Source organism: Castor canadensis, chromosome 15 (genome assembly GCF_047511655.1).
Source record: "Castor canadensis chromosome 15, mCasCan1.hap1v2, whole genome shotgun sequence".
Lineage (NCBI taxonomy): Eukaryota > Metazoa > Chordata > Mammalia > Rodentia > Castoridae > Castor > Castor canadensis.
In genome coordinates this window covers 35434466-35447750 of record NC_133400.1, presented here as the reverse complement: position 1 = coordinate 35447750, position 13285 = coordinate 35434466, and the positions used below count along the sequence as shown (strand labels likewise).

Sequence of the window (13285 nt, the reverse complement as noted above, 5' to 3'; positions counted from 1 at the left end):
CTGGCTGTGAGGAGACACAGAAGAGGAGAAGGGTTTTGGTAGGCTGTCCTTTCCATATAAAGCTGAGAACTCATCATGATCACTGTAAGGGCTGGTTCTATTTGGGAACCTGAGAGATGGAAACAGCAAAATATCTCAACTCCAGCTCATGCTGGATATGTTAGGCCTGACATATCTCTCTGGTGGCTCTTGCGGGTTCTCTGTGTGAGCTTCCTGCATCCTCCATGGTACAAGATCATGGGAGATGATCACAAGTGGCTAGCTTCTTTAGTGATGTGGATACAGAGGAATAGAGATGGAGGTAGATAGACAGATGGACAGATGGGGACTTAAATAAAGATCTGTCTCCACATCACTGGAGGTTCCAACTCAGCTACCTGACACAGACTTGGGGCTGTGTTTTGGCCCTGGGGAATTGGGACTCTTTCAGTTGCCAGTGACTGAATTCCAGCCCCCATGGTCTTAAGCAAGAAAGTGAACTTACTGTGCATGCAAATGTGGGAGCAGCTCTGCTTCCAGGCACAGCTTGACACAACTCCAGCGGTTTCCCAGGGACACCTGGACTTCCCACCTCTCACCTTCTCCACAGAGGCTGCTCCTCAGGCAGGCTCCTCTCATGTGTCAAAGTGGCCACCAGCACATCCGAGCACTCATTTTTGTCAACAGCCCCAAAAGAACTTCTCTTTCTCAATAAAAAGTGTTATACCATATCCCTTTGTCACTGGGCGTCCTGGCTTGGGTTCAGTACTTATACCTGAACAATCACTGTGACCAAAGAGATGGCACTCTCCTGTTGTCCAGAGTCACAGGCCCAGCCCTAAGACTGAGTGGGTTCTTCCATACAATGCACATGAACTAGGAATGGGCACTGGTGGGTCCCCAGGAACAACTGGGATGCTCTCTCCAGAAAGAGGCAGGAATGGGGGACCACCAGCATTCTCACATTCTAGGCTATGGAGGGCTCTGAGAGATGTGGGGCCTGAGGCTCTCCACAGGGCCATAGAAGGATGGTCCATATATCCACAGAGAGGTCTCTGCTCACCAAGCTGCCTCCTGCCTTCTGCCCCACTCTTCACTGAACACATGAACCAGCAAAACTCTCCAGGCTCCCATTGCCAGAAGGCTGGGAGGGTCCACAATGCTCTATCTGGGCCCCTCCTTGCAAGAGCATGGCCTCCACCCTGCCAAGGCACAGTATGTAGCTGCAATAACCCAAGGACTTCAACTGAGCGACTCGAAGAGAGTCAGGCTGATAAAGTACCCATGACCCCTTAAATTTGAACACAACCTTCTATGTGTACGAACATAACACATGTGAGCATGTCTCCTCCACCCAGGAAAACATCCACAACTTTTGTCAAATTACCCAAGGAGACACATGCTCGAAAGAACTGAAGCCCACCAAAGTCAATTATGGCATCTCTGGGTATCTGTACCATAGCTTCAACTATTTACTGGTTAAATGCCGTGCACTATAAATTCCATGCTGGAGAATCAGGAAGTTAGGGCCAACCTGAATGACAGTCTTAGACAAATGTTTCCCAAAGTGGGCTCCTTGGCACATAGATTGTATTAGCCATGTTTCCAAGACTATAAAGGAAATACCTGAGACAGACCCAGGAAGTGCACACCCTGGGTTCCTCCTGTCCCCACAGTTTCCCACTCTCTCTCTCCTCACTACTGCTTAGCGCTGACCCCTCTTTCCTGCCCCCTTGTGGCAGCTGAGATGGTGGCATGGGACCACTAACTCTCCCAGCCTGGATCCTTTATAAAGCAAAGTTTGGTTTAGATCACAATTTTGGAGACCGGAAGTCCAAACTGTACCATGTCAACTCTCGCAAGGACTCCCCTAGCTTTATCCCGTTATGGCAGGTGGCATAATGGCAGGAGCAGGTGCAAATGGGAGAGATCGCACAGCAAAACAGGAAGTCATAGTGACAGGAGGGCCAGGCTTACTCTTAAAACAACTCACTGGACTGGGGATGTGGTTCAGTAGTAGATGCTTGCTTAGCATGTGCAAGGCCCTGGGTCTTGCATCCCCAGCACAGAAAAAAAATCCTGTCAGAGGGCCACACTCCATTGACTCAGTGAGCTCCCACTTGGCTTCACCTCTTAAAGGTCCCACCATCTCCTGTCATCAGCATACTGGGGATCAAGCTCCCAACACATGAAGCCTTGGAAACAAACCACATCCAAACCATAGCAGAGGCTGCTGTGACATTGTGTCCAACAAGGGAAGCAGAAGCATTCTGTGTTCAAATGACTTGGGGAAAAGCTAGACTTCAAAAGGTTAGGCAGGATTCTTTTCTGCAGGACTTCTCAGAGCCTTTAATGGTACAAAGTGCTTTGTGGCTGTCTAGAAGGGTTAGAGTGGGTCATACCTCTCAACTTTAAGAAAATCATTGTTTTACCTGTGCTTTTGTCTTGTCTTCAGTATCTGATTAAGCTTTTTCCAGAACAGGCCTTCATGAATTGTTCATTTGGAAACCGTTGTCCTCAAGGCTTGTGTATTAGGGGTGATGACTAAATGTGTGCTGCTGTGAAGCCGTCAAGTAGCAAGCATCTAAAAACTTCCAAGGGAGGCAATATTTAGGAGAAAGCATTCTCTTTGCCTGAAATAGAACAAACAAGATGACAGTGTTTTTCACAGGGCCACCGGCATTTCTAGGTGTCTGGGAGCCAAGGAGTGTCAGACAGAAGGGGCCCTGGAGTCAGTGAGTCTCAGGCTGAATCTCATCTCTGCCATTCTTGAGCTGTGCAGTCTAGGGTCTGGCACCTGCTCTGTCTGAGCCTCAGCCTGCTCTCCATTCAGAGGGTTCCCTGCGAGGATGACATGAGACCAGGAGGGGATGTGCACCGCCAACTGGCAGAAGTGCCCACCCTGCAGCTGGGGCAGATGATGGCTGATCTTGGTTTGGGGCCTTGGAGCTTCACCCTGTGCCTGGCAGACTCAGAATGGGCTCCTCCTGTTCCCACAGTTTCCCACTCTCTCCCTCCTCACTGCTAATGCTTACTGCTGACCCCTCTTTCCTGCCCCCTTGTGGCAACTGAGATGGTGGCATGGGACCACTAACCCCCCAGCTTGGATCCTTCCTGCTTGCACCAGCATCTTCCAGCACCTCCACTGGGACATGGTCACTCCAGAAACCCCTTGTGCTGAAAAGCCACACAGAAGGTATGCAAAGGTTTCCCTTAAGGTCACCATCTGTGATATGTCATCAAGAGCAGCACATCCTTGCGTGACTGTTCTATCAGAGTTCATTTCTGTCTGCATCTGTCATCACTGATTGCATTTGAATGGCTTAGTTTCTATTTTAAATAAAAGATTTATGCCTTAGCTGTCAAAGCCTGCCTTTATTTGAAAATTTGATCTTGTTTCTTGGAGTACAGATTAACTTATTAGATTTAGGTGTCCCTCATGTGGTTCTGAGAGACAGAGAGAGAGAGAGAGAGAGAAAGAGAGATTGAGAGAGAGAGAAAGATTCTCCTTTCTATGTTCAGTCCTACACATGACAGAAAGTGGAAGACCAGAGCCAAGTGGGCCTCGACAACAGCAAGCCAAGAGTGGACAGTGGCCAGTCTCACACAGCTGTACTTGGGTCACCCAGTGGCCACAAAGTGTTTTTCTGTGTCCCCAGTCTCTGGACTGCTTCCAGGTCGTTCACCTGAGAGCCTTTGCTCTCTGCAAGGGTCTCCATTTAAGCTACCCTTTCTCCAGAGTGGGGGAATGGGACTTCAGAAAAGACCCCAGGGGGAGGCCAACCTGTGGGTGCAGGCTGTACCAGAGAGTTCAGGGGCCCCTCCTGTCTGCACTGTGTCATCCACCCCTCTGAGATTTGCCCTGATGGCCAGACCCAGTACGAGAAGACAGATTTGATTCTGCTGTGTGACCCGTTTAAGGCTGCTTAACTTCTCTGACCTTGTCTGAAGTCTCATCTGAAAGAGGGAAATCATGTTCATCCCATTTCGTGGGTGTCTGTCACTGAGTGAGAATTAGCAGGATGTCTCAGCCTGTTTTCTGTACCACAGACTGGATCATTGATAAATAATAGGAGTTTGTGTGACTCACAGCTCAGAGGTCCTCACTAGAGGCTGGTGTCAGCTCTGGAAAGCCCAGAGCTGCCTCTGAGCTGTGTCACCATGGTGGAAGGCAGAAGGGCCCCCTACCAAGAGAGCAGCCTTAATCCATCCAGGAGGGCAGAGCCTCTCACAGGTGCCACTGCTCAACACTGTTGCAACGACAGTGAGTTTTCAGCGGGGGTTTTGGAGGGGACATTCCATCCACAGCATGGAACAACACTGAAGAGCAGGTGGACAGTTCACGGGTGGACCACGAACCCCTTTAGAGATAAGGGTGAGTTCTCAAGGTGACCACAAAGTCAACAGCAAAGCTGGTTCAGAACCAGAACCCAGATCCAACCTAGGGCCATGGTTTGTCCCTCCCTTAGCCCCTCCCTCCCTGTCTGACTTCTCCTGTCTCCAAGCTGTGGACTGAATCGTGCCCTCCAGGCTGCATCCAAGCCCTAACGAGCAGTGTGAGAGGAGCGTGTGTGTTTGCAGAAAGGGTCTTCAGGGGTCATTTAAGGTTTAATGGGGCTGTAAGAACAGGCCATTATAAGCCAAGGAGAGCCCCTCTCCATCCAGTGAAAGCCCTGTGAACATCCTCAGGCCAGTAGCCTGTACCCAAGAGAAGAGGCCTCAGAATAGCACCAGCCCTGCCCTGCCCGGGTAACGCCTTGACCCAGAAGTGTGATGAACGCCTTTCTGTTGTGTAAGCCACTCAGGCTGTGGCTTTTTGTTATGGCAGCTCAAGCGGACTAAGTCCTTCTGTCCTGCTTCTCGCTCCCTCTCCCTCCGCCCACCCTGAACCTGCAGTCCCTGACTTTCCCGCGGCACTTGCGCCATCTGCTGGCCAATGTCAGGATCGCAGGACAGATCCGCAGTGGACAGAGGACGCTTCTAAGGCAACCAGAGCCAGGCAGCCCTCCTCAGCCACACCCGCACACAAGCGCACTCACGCACATGCGCGTGCGCGCACACATGCTCACACATGCACACGACGCACACTCACACGCACAGCCTTTCGTTTGCCCTCCCTCATACCAAATATCCCAACATAACTCAGTTCCTGACATAGGAACCCTTGTTTTTGTGCACAAGCTTCTAAAAGTCACTCCTTATCAACCTCATTGCCACCTGCCCACTCAGCCTGGAACACCAAGCGTCATGGAATGACTAACAGACCGTGCTTCACTTCCGGGGATTTCATTGGCTCTCATCCAGCGGCTCTGAGCTCAGAAGTGTAAGCGAGCCTTCCACCCTCCCGACGGAAGCCCAGCTATCCTGCTCGCTCACGGGAGTGGGCGCCATGCCTGGGTGACACGGTGCCCTGCACACAGCGTCAGGCCTCAGCAGGACACCTCTTGCTCTGTGACTTGACAAGAGAAGGCGGACGCGGTGACTGTCGCCATAATTCAGCTGCCCGGGCTGTGGCCGCCTGATCTCCGTCCCCTGCTCCCTCCCGCTGCTGCCCCAGTCAGCGCATGCGGCCAGTGCCATTGCCGACCCTCCTTTACTTGAAATTTCGCTATTTTAGTTGCCTTGAACTCTTTTTGCATGGAGTTTTATTTTAAAATATTGCATTAATGAAAGCAGGGACTCAAATAGATTTTTAAAGCACCATTCATCACAATGGCCAGAAAATGGAAGGAAGCCTTGTTCCTCAGTGGGTGAGTGAAGGAACAAAATGTGCTGTAACACACAATGGAGTATTATTCACCCTAAAAAGGAAGGAAAGGGGCCGGGCATGGTGGCTCATGGCTGTAATCCCAGCTACTCCAGAGGTAGAGACTTGTAGGGTCACAGTTGGAGGCCAGCCTGGACAAAAAGTTAGCAAGATCCCATCTTAACAAGTAAGCCAGGCATGGTGGTATACTTTTGTAATTCCAGCTACAAGGGAGGCATAGGTAGGCGAGCCCCCTGCAAAAATGACTCTATCTGGAAAATAACTAAAGCAAAAAATGGTTGGGGAGCATGGCTCAAGTGGTAGAGTGCCAGAACACGGGGCTGTCAAAGAAAAAAAAAGAAGTAAATTCTGAAAGATGCCGCAATGTTGACGAACCTTGAAAACATGTTCCGTGAAGTAAGGCAGTCACAAAAAGACAGACACACTGTGATTTTGCTGCTGAAGTCTGGATCTGGAGGGTTCCTTTCAAAGGCTGTGTCACGCTGTTGGAGGTGGTGGAGACTTTCGGAGGTAGGCAGCAGGAAATAGGGAGCCAGCGAGTGTTCAATGGAGACAGTTTCTGGTGGGAAAGACAAAAAGGTCTGGCAGAAGATGGCAATGGCAGTAGGATAACATGAGTGTCCTCGAGGCACTGAACTGGACACTTAAACAATCACAGTGACTTTCATCTTATGGACACTTTGCCACAACAGAAAGTGCGGCATTGAGACGCCTGTGTCTCTTAAATGTTTCGTGTGGCGTGAGTGCCTCTCCCTCGTCCTCGCCAGCCCTGAATTCTCCAACTGTCCTGTCTCACAGGCCACGGGGTGAGACTCAGGCACGGTGGAGGTGAACAGGCCAAGGTCACCTGGAAACCACGGACCTCAAAGCCCACTTCTTCCCCTTGCCTGACTGCCCACAGCCCCAAAGACACTTACCTGGAACTGTCTACACCTCCCTGGACTCTGTCTACACTTCCTTCCTCTGGAGTCTGCCGCTTCGTGGGTGGAGTGTCATCCCACAGGAAAGGGTCTCGGTGGATCCAGGTACCTCAGGGTTCCAACCACACTCAGCCCTATGTGGGCATCCATCCAACCCTCAGGGAAAGCTGTAGGAGAGGACAAGGTGCCAGGCAGGTGGGATAAGCAAACAGGGTGGAATCCACTTTTTGTGCCCTCTAGCTGAGACATGTCCCTGGTCCTCTACCCCATTTCCTTCCTCACTAACAGGATCCAGAGTCTTTAGCTGGACTCTGGCGACTCGTTTCTTAGCTTCTCTTGCTAGCCAGGGATCCAATGACCTCAGAAAAATAGAGCCGAAAACATGGAAGCCAAAGCGTCCTGTGTTGCTTTGGAGAAATGTCCTTTGGCAGAACAGTGCTCCTTTCTGCTCCCTTCCTTCTTCCTGCTGATTGGGGAGGCAGTTGTGATGGCTGGAGCCTGCACCGCCTTGTAGAAAGAAAGGAAGAAGCCATGCACTGAGGTTGACAGAGCACAGGATAGAAAGAGGCTGGGTCCCCAACATGGGCAGGGCCGGACTAGCCCTGGACCTCTCGTGTGCACACTTCTGAGAGGTTTGGGGCCCAGTGGGACAGAAAGTCACAGCCCTGTAGCAGACAGCTACATGGCCTCCTTCTCCACAGGATAAGACTCCTCACCCCATCCCACATCTCTCTCTCTCTCTCTCTCTCTCTCTCTCTCTCTCTCTCCAGATTCCATACCCCCCCACCCCCCCACTTCTGGATTTTCTGAAAGTATCCTAATGAATCCCTTTCATGCAAGTCCTTGATGTGGCATCTGTTTCTAGAAACCCAACACTCCTCTTCCCACTGGACTTACCCAGGCCATATGAAGTCCATGCAGCCAGGCCTGAGGACACCCTGGACCACCCACCTGCCACCTGTGTGTGAGGACATGGCGAGGCAAGCCTGTAGCCCCTCCACCCTTAAGCTTCTCCTCTGTGAAAAACAGACAAAGCCAAACAAGAAAATGGACGGGAACGCATTTTGTAAGCTGTATGGGGTGTGTTAGAGACTGAATGGTGGTATCCCCCAAACTCATAGGGTAGAATCCTAATCCCCTAGCTCATGAAGGTAAGAGTCCCTGTCCTGGAATTAGTGTCTTTCAGCCAACTTCTCCCTCTCTCTACTCCCTGCCATGTGACAACACAAGTAAAGGGCCCTCCCCAGAGCCCTGCCGCCCTGGCATGGGACTTCAGCCTCCAGAACTGGGAGGATGTTTGCTGTTTAAGCAACCAGTCCACAATGTTTGCTGTGACAGCCCCACTAATCATGTGAAAATGCAGACCTCCCCCTAGCTGAGGAGACTCCCCAAGCCTCTTTATTCGAAGCAATTCTGGATGAGGATTTGGTTCCACAGATTGTTCTGGAGGGAATATGAGCTCCAAGGCTGTGAAGGGCTTGTCCGGAGTGGCTGAAGACCTGTCCTCGCCCTCCACAACCACATGGAGGCCCCTCTCCCACCCTCCCCCATGGCTCCCTTGGCCCTCAGCCTCCACCCCCCATGCCACCCCTGTGTCCAGCTTGTCCTGCTGGCTGTCCAGCCATGCCTCCTCTCTGGGCCCAGGAGAATGACGAGATGCTGGGAATGGTCCCAAAGCAGCCTCTTCAGCAGCATTGCAGGGACAGGCCCCAGACTCAAGGCCAAGGAGCTGAGGATGCTGGGGCGGGCGACACTGCAGCAGGACAGACGCTGCAGACCAAAGCCAAGGTGTCATGGTTTTCAAATCACTTTGTCTTCAGTGTCTCCTTATTTCCAGTGAGAAGACAAAGGTTCAGAGACATCAGGAGACTTGCCCAAGGCCACACAGCAGGGAAGGCATCGCCATACCGTTCATACTCACATTCTGATTCCAGGACGCAGTGTCAATCCACCTTCAACAGTCCTCAGAATTTGGACTCTTGATCCCTGGCTGTGGACTTGGGAGGAACAGGACCATTTCCTGGCCTCCTAGAGAAGGGCCTAGACGGGCGTTGGGGTGGAGAGAGATCGTCCCACCATCTCCTCAGAGACTCCCAGACCTGACTCCGTGAGGCCACACCACGTCCAATCCCCTCCTCTGTCGCTAGCACCCCACATTGTTTTGGACACCCTCCCCTCCTGTGGCCTGCACTCTAGCAGAGGGAGGAGGCCCTGTGACAGCAGCTCAGCCAGTCCAACCGGCTTCCCTGGAGTGTCACACAGAGGGACAGGCAGGTGGCAAAGCCCTAAGAGGCAGACAGCACGTGGCTGTACTCCACCCTGGCTTCTCAAGCCCTACCATCCCGCCTTCTCTGCACTGAGGGCCTCTCCAGGCCAAGGCCAGAGCCCAGTGCAGACAGATGCCCAGGCTCCCTCTCCACAGGACAAGACCCCTCCCTCCCTCCCTGCAGATTCTACCCTGGGCCCTCCTGGTCTTTCCTGGGACAATTCCCAATGAGTCACTCTCACCCAAGTCCTCAATGCCACTGCTGCTTCCGGGAGCCCAAGGCCCCCATCTCCTTCCACAAGGCCTTACTTGGCCAGGCCTGGGGCAGGGGAGGCCTGCTCACCACCAGTGACAAGTGATCACCATCTGCTGTGTATCTTCCCCATCCTTCCCCCGACCCATCTCATTATTGTATCCTGCTCCAGCCTTGTCATCCCTCTGTTTGTCCCACAGGCACCTGGCTGTACCACATCAGGACCTCTGCAGTTGTGGTGCTTCCTGTCCTTCCTCAGGTCTTAGCTCCAGTCACCTCTCCTCCCAGAGGCCCAAGGAAGTACTGCTGCTTCCAGCAGTGCTGTGAGCACGGGAGCAGGGGCGGTTAGGGGGTCGGGGGATGGGGACAAGAACTTCCTGCATGCTGCCACACCCCAGAGCCAGAGGAGTGGGGTCTTAGCATCCAGGCAGCTCCAGAACCCTCAGAGATAAGAAGAGAGAGGGAGAACTGGAAAGTGGGGACACAGGAAAGGACTATGAACCTTCCCATTGGAAACAAGGAGCTGAGGGCAACATTAGGGACATCCAAGTCACAGAAGCTCTTAGATGTGGGGTCCACAGAGCTGGGCCCAAGGGTAGAACAGAGGTGGCAGGGATTCAGTCAGCTACCCACCCGAACAGCTGTGGGGATGCCAGCCCCAGGGTATCATGGAGCCCAGCCCCAGGAGTTGCTCATGGAGCTCTGCTAAACAGGAAGGCGATGTGCTGTCAGCCCATCGTGGACACCCAAGCACCTGCCTTGAAATCCAAGACTATGGTTGCCCAGCAGTCTTCATCTAGGGGACATGAGGAACAGGAGCACTGGGGAACAAGGGCCAAAGTCGCTTTTTACATTTGTGGTCCTTTATTTCTTTCCCTCTGCTTCACCAGCCAATGGTGTCATTAATATATTCCACATGTCACCATGTTCACAAACCTTTGCATGGATTAGTCTTACCACAGCCCTGGGAGGTAGGAATTGTTATCAGATCTACATTTTAAAGAGAAGGAAACTGAGGCAGACAGGTTAAAACCCATGTCACAGTCACATGAGTAACACAAGACAGAACCATGAGGGCACCAGAAGTCTGGTTCTGCCAGTCACCTAAACATTGTCCGACACTGCCCAGAAACCAAGAGGGCTGTGTCCATGGTCACACCACCAAGCACAGCCCAGGACCCTCCCTTCCTGACATCCTTTCCAACTACTGTGGTCCCCAAATACTGGTGACACTTCCTCCTGGCTTCTGCAGCCCCAGCCCACCCCAGCCCTTGCAGGGATGGCCACACTGTCACCTCACACAAGGTCTCATGTCTTTCTCCTGTGACCATCAGGCAGCAGAGGCCGCTGGGAGTCTCCTTGGTAACATGCTTGGGACATGTACACTGGAGCCTCCCTGGCCTCCTGCTGCCACGGGTGGCCTGAGGCAGGCATTTGGAGCTCCTCAGATGACTCCAGCAGAGAACTCACTGCATCCTCGCGTCTGCCATCACGCTGGGATGAGTTAATCACTAAATGCGTGGGGGTTTTAATTAACTGCCAGCCCTGCACGGGCAGCTGTTCCACAAGAAGCCACATCTGATCGCAGCTCCCCAGTCCGGGCTGATGGAACACTTGAATCACACAATTGACGCCTGGATATTTTGATGCTGTGGAGGTGGCAGCTGCCACTACTGTAGCCCTAAAGGAAGCAACCAGCCACGGGAAGGAGAAAGATGGCAGCTCTCAGTTGGGTGAGAGGCTGGAGAAGACTGCACAGGATCGATTAGCATGGATTCAGTTCTTCTGTATGCTAGAACTAACTCAGCTCAAACACGTACAGGAGGATTGCAGTTCATGAAACTTCATCTCCACTAGTAGCTGGGCACAGTGTTGCATACCTGTCATCCCAACTAAACAGGGAAGCACAAACAGGAAGACTGTGATTCAGGCTGGCCTGAGCATAAAGTGAAACCCTATCTCAAAAATAATAACTAGAGTAAAAAAAAAACCAAAACAAGCAAAAAAAAAAAAAAAAGAATTAGTAAATAGCCAGACAGTACAAGACTTCCAAGCATAGCTGGATCCAGGGGTAGAAATGACAGAACCAGAGTAGATGGGATTGGAGCTCTCAGAGGAGTGGCACTTGTGAGCACAAGTCGACTGAACATAGGCATAGAAGAGACAGTGGTGTTGTCACTTCCTCTTGGGGACCTTATTTGCTTCCCCTCTGATGCGACTATCCTCACCCAACTCTGGAACGCCCACTAATTCTACCTTTATGTCTGCTATAAGCTTGACATGTCAGTTTGAACAATTTGGGCACATGTCCCTGTTACCCCCGGGCAAGGATACTCCCGCTCAGCACCGCTGGGTCTTAGACTTAACATCCTTTGCTACAGGCTTTCCTGTGCATGGTAGATGCCAGCAATCGCCCTGCCTCAGCACAACCAAGGCTTCTCCAGACATGGCTAGCTGTCTGCCGAGCAAGCAGACTCACCCCTGCATCCTGTTGAGGCATAGGAAGAGGAAGTGTCCACGCCTGGGCAGGTGCTTCCTCGGGAGCTCAGTGATGTGTTGAGGGCTCAAGCCAGAGAGACGGTGTGGAAGTGGGTGTGGCTGTGAGATCACAATGGGGGCCAATGGGCCGGGGCACCAAGACAGACTTGTGTTGTATGCCCTGCTGCACCAAAGGATGGAGGACCATGCAGGTCTCTGTGTGCTGTGTGCTACTGCAATAAAATAACCTGAGGCAGCTAACTTATAAAGAGAAAAGGGTTGTCTAGTTCACAGTTTTAGAGGTGCAAAGTCCAAGATCAGGAAGCCATGTTTGTTTGGCATCTGTGTCACCAACAGATGGTGACACGCCATGGCGGGAGCACATGTGGAAGAAAACAGTCACACCCTGAACCAGAGAAGTAAAGAAAGACCAGGGTCCTACAAACCCCTTCAAGGACACACGGCAAATGACATAAAGACCTCCACGAGGCCCACTTCTTAAAGGTCTACTGCCCCTTCCAACACAGAAAAGGTCCTTTTTACACAGGGAACACTCAAAATGCAACCATGGCAGTCACCAAAGGGCTCCTGTGACTTTCCGAAACATGAGCGGTGGGGCTGGAGGTGAGTGGGTGCTAGGCAACCTAGTAGAGGCAGAGAAACAGACCAGAGAGTGAAAGCGGCCCTGGTGGAAGCCAAGCAGTGTGCTCCTTGCTGCTTCCCATAGCTATTTACCACAGTGCTGGCAGGGGGCACCTGTGTGTGCCAGGCACTGCTGTGAGTGCTTCTCAACTATGCCCTGATTTAACAGCTCTTAATAACTGGTGAGGTCCTGTGTCCCATTTTACAGATGAGGAAATGGGGGCAAGAGAGGTCATTACTGTTATCTGCTTGCCAATGATGCCAAGCGCAGAGCTGCAGCTCCAGGTCCAGAGTGAATCAACACACTTGTCTATTACAGCCCACTGGCCCCTGCCAGAGGACTGAGAAACCCCACTCTCCCTCAGCCTTTGTGGGACTATGTGGCACTACCTCTGAGAGGAAGAAAAGGTAAAACACCTGTGATGCTTTTCTTTCTTTTAAGAGCAATTTTTGAGACATACAAAGCATTGTTATTATAGTCTCCATAATGGGCAAAAGGTCACTCAGGCTTATTCCTCTGGGCTCCTCAAAGCTTTGTCCCTTCGATGAGCATGTCTCTCTCCTAGCCTCCTCTCTCCTAGCCTCTGGTAGCCACACCATTCTACTCCATTCTTCCAGGAATTCGGTCATCGTGCAGGGAGGGCTGCTGGTCCACCGTGAGGACCTCTTCCAACTTGGCTGACTGGAAAGGACAGTGACTTCAAAGCCTGGGAACTCCTTTAAATTCTTTTTTTTTTTAATGTTTTAATTGTGTTTTTAACTGACAATTAGACGTATTTATGAAGTACTATGTGATGTTTTCCTATATATGTATACATTGTATAATAAAAAATCAGGGTAATTAGCATATCGATTACCACATGTATTTATTATCTCTTTGGTGTGAGAACATTCAAAAGCCTGTCTCACTGGGCACCGGCCGTGACTCACGCCTGTAATCTTAGCTACTCAGGAGGCAGAGATCAGGAGGATCACGGGTT

The 13285-nt window shown here is 51.6% G+C and overlaps 1 long non-coding RNA gene across 1 annotated transcript; it reads right to left on the bottom strand.

The window, feature by feature from the left end:
• Positions 1 to 5927: 5927 nt before the first annotated feature.
• On the bottom strand, positions 5928 to 8924 carry LOC141417199 (uncharacterized). Its single transcript, XR_012441787.1, has 3 exons — positions 8588 to 8924; positions 6664 to 6833; positions 5928 to 6305 (listed from the first exon to the last, which is right to left on the bottom strand). It is a non-coding gene; the product is annotated as an uncharacterized lncRNA (long non-coding RNA).
• Between the last annotated feature and the right edge of the window lie 4361 nt (positions 8925 to 13285).